The following is a 7657-nucleotide window of genomic DNA, read 5'->3' as shown; positions in this document are numbered from 1 at the left end:
GTGCCCAGATACCCTCTCCACAAGGTCTAACTGACCTGTACAGTTTCTCCCAGAATATACTAACTTCATTCCTCCTATTTCTGTAGGCAACCCCTCATATCTTTCTCTCTTTCTGTCCAATGATCTTTGAAAATGGAGCTATCAGCTTTCAGGAGTGCTGGAAGAAAATTTTAATACTTATATTTATTTTTTAGATGATTATTTAAAATTTTCTTTTATACACTTTTATACAGCACAGAAATATATTAGCATAGCTGTATATGCATATCGATTATAAGTAAAGATACATTAATTGGCATGTGTGAGCTCGATTTTTTAAACTGATAGTAATGTATGATTAAGAGCTGAAAAACCACTGCTTTAATCAATCAACTCGATGTGTAATAGTAGTTTCTAAATTTTTGGAGCCACATAATTTATTTTTTAATTTTATAAATGATATTTTGATCATTTTTCTTCTACCTATTGATTAAAAAAGTATCATGAACAAAAAAGCTATTATGAGCTCAATAGTGCTTTAAAATTGCAATGTATTTTATCACCGTAGCCTACGCACACGCCTACGCACACTTGAAAAATAATAGTACATATCTGTGTGTGAAGTATATACTTTGTACATATTATATTTGTAGATCTTTTGCAATTACCCTATGAACTCCCAGGGGTTGTGTAGCAATGGTTAAGAAGTACTAACCCGTTGGGTTTTTGTGTGCCTGATTAGCTCTTAGGTTCCCAGCCTTAAACACGCCTGACAACATATTTGTCTAAAAAGAAGTAAAGTCACTGTCTGTAAGGAAGTGGTGAGAACCAAGAAGTCTGAATCCCATTAGAGAACAATTATACCTTTTAGAAAGCTCTCTTTAGGCAAACCATTCACTAACTAGGGATATCTCTGTGGCTTATAAGAATCGCTCCAGCTTTAGAAGATGGACTGTGCACTCTGGCTCAAGTATAGGGCAGTAAGGATTTCTAGGGAGAGAGGTCTTTTAAATACCACACGCTGAAAATATTACACGCATCAACTTTGTGCCGCTTTTCTTTTACAAATAATAGCACTGGTCCTTATAAATTAACCTTTAAGTTGAAGACCTGACATTCATATTTAGGGTCATGTCCCTCCTCTTTATTAAATGATGCTAAAGAAACTATGTCATTACCAGAGTTCCCCTGGGCAACAACTAAATAGAATGAAATTGACAACCGAAGGCTGTCATCTCCTTTCCTTATTCCAGGCGAGGAATGGGAATGAATGCTCAAAGGAAATCACTAGTTCTTTCTGGTTGTGCAGATTTGAAAGTGATCAGCTGCGTGGCTTACCAGTAATATACAAGGGGCAGAAATATTTATATTTTAGTTCTCTTGTCATCTCAACTTTTCTTGAAGCTAATGGATTACATTTTTGTAACACGGCACACACTAAAGCTTTGAAGCATTCTTTGCGGCCAAAGAAAGTCACTTAGATTTCTTCGCCACTTTCTTCTTCAGAATTTAATTTAAGGTACTGTCAAGAGGAAACTGTTTACTGTAAATGAGTCACCCTTTGCTGAAATCGTTTTGGCAAATGTACTTACAGTCCCGAAATACAACCACAACAGGAACATATTCACTGTAATTGTTTCATATGCCCTGAGATCCCATAAGTGCCCATCTGGCTCTCGTGCCCTAGGTGAGGGCACTGAGGGATACGTAGCTCATTTCCACCATACGGTATTCAAAGGTTCTATTTCTTCTGCCTGGAAACCCCTCCCACCCCTGTCTATCTCCAACTAAAACCAACTGACACTAAAATTTCTGCTTAAATGGCACTTCTATGGAGAAGCCTTCCAATCTCTCATTTAAATTAGGCTCTCTTGTTATAATTCCTCATTGCACACCATATTTTCCCTCAGTGGTTCAAGTTGTTATAATTTCTTACATATTACAGCAATTTATAATACATTGGCTATTTGTATTATTATTTGTTTCATGTAAGATATCCAAAGACAAGGTTTGTGTCTATTATATCCACATTTGTATCCCAGAATGTTACGTGGCTCATAAGGAATTCAAGAAACATTCATTGAATGATAGTTTTTTTTCTACATAATCCAACTAATGTGTATCAGAATTGAAATAGATAAAATCATCCTTTGTAGCTTTATTACAAAGTTATCGTTCATTATTATTCTCAAAAAGAACTAAAAACCTCAATTACGTCAAGGTATTAGGGTTGTTGAAATATCTCTTTCAAGAACAAAGTAATTTAGTAAATGATGGTCTGCTTTTCTAAAGAGGCTAAATCAACCATTTGCTTTCAGGGTTGCTGCTTCTTAAAATTCTCACTAAAATGTGAATATGTATGAAGGGCAATTGGACTATACATCCTTGGTTTGGGAAAGAAAACACTTTAATATTGGACATCTTGGGGTTAGAACTTAAACCACAGTGAATATCAAGGTTTAGGTGGTCGCAGTATACCAGTAGTCTTTCCACCAATCATATTAAGAAATAAGGGGAGTCCAAAAGTTGCTCTCAATATGTACAAAAACAAAAAAACAAACAAAAAAACCCAAGAAGCATCATAGATTCATCTTCAGTAAGATTTCACAGGATAACTAAAATGTCATATTCCTTTGATTTTGATTTGAATTAGATTAATCAAACATGATTACTCATGCTGATCAGTTACTTTTTTTGGCTATGAGCAAATGTTACATCAAATTAATCAAAAATAGAAATCTACATTTATAAATGTAGTTTGTTTGCTAGACAGTATCTTCCAAACACATAAGGGGTGATGGGGAAATATTACAAAAGGAATCCCTGATGGTAAAGAATCCAAGAACCTCATAATCAATGTCGTGAGGAGAGGGACTGATATTTAGCTTTGCCAAATAACATGACAATTTTCTTACTGAAAGAAGCATAAATTAGAAAATAAATTATGAAAATCAGCATTTCCAGTTGGCCTATTAAAAAGCCTTAATTACTAACAGTTCCTGGGGAGGTCCTAAGGGTATGACATATGTTCCATAGAAATATAAATTAAGAACTTCCAGGCAGCCTAGGAAATTAATTATTTTCCCTAATTCCCAGCAAATGCCCTTGCTCTCTGCTTTACAGAAAAACTAAGTATCATCAAACAGGAACTTCCTTAGCTTCCCTGCACCGTATCTCAAGCTGGTTTGCGTCGACCTTGAGGGGATGAGATAGCCCTCCATTGTCTAAGGCTGATCTTCTGTCTGTACCCTGGACTCCTTCCCCAACCATCTGAGGGCCACTCTGTTGAAGCACTACCCTTCCCATTTCTGGACCTTTAATCTCCATTCTCTAGCTCTCTGGCATTCTGGCTTTCTTCTGTCAGCTCTTAAACATAGCCAAGGGTCTCAATTCTTAAAAAATAAACACAAAAGTCTAGGCCCACACAATATCTTCCAGGTACCGCTCTCTTTTCTCCTACTGAAAGAGTTCTCTACACTTTCCATCTTCACTACTGTGCTGTTCACTACACCTGCAGTGTGGATTCAACACCCACTCTTGCACAGGAACAAATCTTGCCAAAGTCACCAGCAGTGTTTTGGGTAGAGAATTCTCAGTCCTTATATTCCTTGGATTCTAGGAAGCCTTTGATAGTATGAATGAGTCCTTCCTTCGTTCAGTCATTCAACAATCATTGATCATCACCTACCAAGTGGCAAGCCCTGTTTTATGTGGTAGGATGACAGTATTGGAGAAAACAAAGCCTTCCCTCCCTCCACCCAGTTTTTTGGGGATACAATTGACATATAAAATTGTGTAAGCTTAAAGTATACAATGTGATGATATGATACAATATGTTTCGCTGAAAGATCACCATAATAAGATTAGCGAACACCTCAGGTAACAACATTTTGTGTTTGTGCGTGTGTGGTGAGAACACTTAAGATTTATTCCCTTAGCAACTTAGCAACTGTATATGCTGCAGTATTGTTAACTATCATCACCATGCTGAACCCTAGATCCCCAGAACTTGAAATGGAAGCTTGTGCCCTTTGACTAACATCTCCCCTTTTCTCCCACCCCTCCATGGCCTCTGACAACCACCATTCTACTGTCTGTCTCTTGGAGTTCAGCTTTTTTGTATACAAGGAATATTGTTGTTGTTGTTGTTTTCTTTTGCTGCTTTTAAAATTGTCTTTTCGGCTCTGATGTTTTAAATTACAACGTCTTGGAGAAGACCTTTTTCAGTTAAAATTTTGAAGACCTTTAAGCTTCATGAACTTTCATGCCCAAATCTCTCCCCAGATTTGGGAAGTTCTCAGCCATTATTTCTTTAAATAGGCTTCCTGCCCCTTTCTCCCTGTCTTCTCCAGGGACTGCAACCACGCAGATTGTTTTTGTATCACAGTTCCCACAGGCTGTCTTCACTCTTTCTTTATTTCTTGCTTTGTTCTCCTCTGATTGAATAGTTTTAAGTGATCTTTCTTCCACTTTAAAATCTTTCTTCTGCTTGATCAAGTCTGCCGTAGGTACTTTCTACTGCATTTTCAACTCATGCATTGTATTCTTCAGCTCCAGAATTTCTCTTTGGTTCCTTTTGATGATTTCTCTTTATTAAACTTCTCATTTTGTTGGTGTATTATTTTCCTGATATTATTGAATTGTCTTTCTATGTTTTCTTATTGCTCGCTGAACTCCCTTCAAACGACTGCTTTGAATTACTTATTGGGCAACTGTAGACCTCCACTCCTTTGGGGTCAGTTACCGAAAAATTACTGTATTCCTTTGGTGGTGTCATGTTACCTTGCTTTTCGTGCCCCTTGAAGCCTTTCAAGAGAAGTACCTCTGTCAGCTCTGTTAGACATTCTGAGGCTTTCTCAGACCCTGCCTATGGATACCTCTGCCCTATACTTCTTGTTCCCTCTTGAGGAAGAATTCTTAAGATTTTATGCCTTCTTTGGATCCTGCAAAGCCATGCTGGGTGCTGACAGCCTCCTGTTTGTTTGTTTTCCTTAGAGATACACTGAATACTCAGATGTGTGTGCTTTCTCCCAATCCTGTAGAGTTGGGCTAGCTTTCTGAACATGCTCGCTAGTCATCTGCAAAGGCTTGCTCTCACTGCCCTTGGGAGGATGCACCAGGAGCCAACCACAGGCTGGTAGCATATGTGAGTCAGGCACGCAGAGAGCCGGGGTGTCCGTGGGTCAATTGAGCAGATCCGTACGTGACACATCACCAAGAGCTAGCAAGCAGGCTTCCTCACGGAGTCTGCAAAGCAGTTAGTAGGAACTGCGACACTGTGACCCCCTCCAACAGCCCTAGATGCTGTTCTCCCAGCCATTCCCCTCCCTCAATTATGTAGCACACCTTGTTAGTCTGGGTAGGGTGAGAAAGAAGTGGGTTTCTTGGGCAGCATCCCACACAGCTAGAGATGCTGGGTGTTTACTCACACCCTCTCACTTTCCCGCGTGGGAAATCATGGTCTCTCTTGGCACTGAGCTGTGCTGCCTTAGACGAAGGGTAACGTAAAACTGTTCAACTTTCCCTCTTACGTGCCTCCAATCTTGGATGTATATGTCCAGCTCTAGCAGTATGCTGGAACCTCTCCACTGGACTCTCCAAATTCCACAAACCAACTCTGGTCCATGGATTATTGTTGAAATTGGTATTCTCTTGTAAGGGGGTGGGGACAGTAGAAACACCTCTATTTTGCCGTTGTGATGACATCACCTCTATTGAAAACAAAGTCTTGGCCCATTCCATTCTGTTGGCTTCAATTATGTGAACTTTCTTGATTTGCTCTATCCTTCTGACTTTACATTTATATATATAATTTATATGTTTATAATTCATGTACTTATATATATACTATATATTATTTATACTATATATATATACTATATGTATTTTTTTTATATATATACATACATATAAAATTTATTTACTGGCAACTCTTTCAATGCCCATCTTACAAATGTCCCTTTCTTGAAACTATATCTTGGTCTGTCCTAGGCCCTTTCCTACCCACTGTGATCTCATTCACTTCCATGACTTCAATTACCATCTGTAAAGAGATGGGGACTCACATCTCTCTTCTGAGCTTCTGATCCATATACCAAGCTTTTCTCTAACACATCCTCTTAGAAGTCCTGTAAAATGCTCTAATTCAATGTATGCCAAACTGGATTCTGATCTTTCTCACCACCACTTGCTCCATTCCCTGTGCCAAAACTTGGTCATGGCTGTGATTCCTCCCTCACCTCATTCTGTATCCAATCAGTTCTTCCTCCTATACAACTTATCAATGGGTCCCTCCTCATTTGCCTCACCCCACAATCTATCATGTCTCACTTCCCCTTTTGTAACTGTCCGTATCTTTAATCTTACCCCCCTTTAATCCCTGTCTTATGACTTAGCCTAGTGGATTTTTCTAAAATGATAAATCTTATTCTTTGCTTCCTCCATACCCTTCAATGGATTTGGTTATTTTCAGTACTACACTTGCACTCCTTGGTATGACTTAGATGGTTCTTTTATAATCTGGAGCCCCTCATTTTCTCCAGCCCAATCAATTACCCCTTTCTACTCTATTCCATGTACTTCAACCATGACAAATTTCATTTTCTCTTGGTTTTGTTCCTTCATACATGCTGTTCTCTATGTATATAAATACTACTTATTTTCACAATCTACTAACCTTAATGAACAGTCCTAAATATTAATTCAAATAGTAATGCTATAGATTCTATTGACTTTTATACTGGGTAATTATATCATTCTTAAGTTTTCTTATTTTCTAATCATTCTACCTTTTATTTCCTGAAGATGGTTACCAATAAAGAATGAGAATTCAGCTGACAGAAATCTTATCAACAATAACAGATATTCCAAAAGATGAAGTAATACTTTAATAGTCTTGAAAGAAAATAATTGTCAACCTAGAGTTATGTAACCAATATTAATATCATTCAAGAATGAGAGTAAAATAAAGACATATGTACACAAACCTATACCCACGGAAATTACTATTCACAGTCTTTCACCAATGTATCTGCTAAAGTATGTGGTTCAAGAAGAAAGCAATTCAGACTAGAATTAGTGGAATGCAGTAGACAATAACAAGCTAAGAACATTGTAAATACATTGGGAAATATAAAGCATTGGCTATAAACTTATGACAATAAAAATTAGAATATTTGATGGATTTTAAAAAGTGAAATTAAAACAATAAGCAAAAATGGCATGGAAGATGGGAACATAAGATCACAATTAAAAAGTTCCAACATCCTGATATTATTGGTAAGAATGACGTAAATAATTAAGGACTTTATACTTTATCAAATTGTATATTTTTGTTAAAGTACTAAATCTAAGCATAAGTGAGTAGAAAAAAAAAGAGAATAATGAATGAATCTAATAAATAAGAAGAAGAATGGGGGAGAGCAAAGAAAAACAGGACAAAACAGAAAAACATGAAGTAATGTGGCAGAAGTATGTCAGAAATATAAGAAACCATAAAATTTTAAATAAAGGTCATCAGTTTATAAGAGATTATCATATCAAATATATAATATTCATGAGATCATAATGCTGAAAAAAAGAAACCTCGCTGACCTCTCTTGGAGGGTTGTAGGAAACAAAATCATTATTCTGAAAATTGGTAAGTGAAGAGGAAGAATAGAGCTTTTATCCTAGAACA

The sequence above is a fragment of the Felis catus genome, chromosome A1, assembly GCF_018350175.1.
Source record: "Felis catus isolate Fca126 chromosome A1, F.catus_Fca126_mat1.0, whole genome shotgun sequence".
NCBI lineage: Eukaryota > Metazoa > Chordata > Mammalia > Carnivora > Felidae > Felis > Felis catus.
This window is presented reverse-complemented; position numbering follows the sequence as displayed.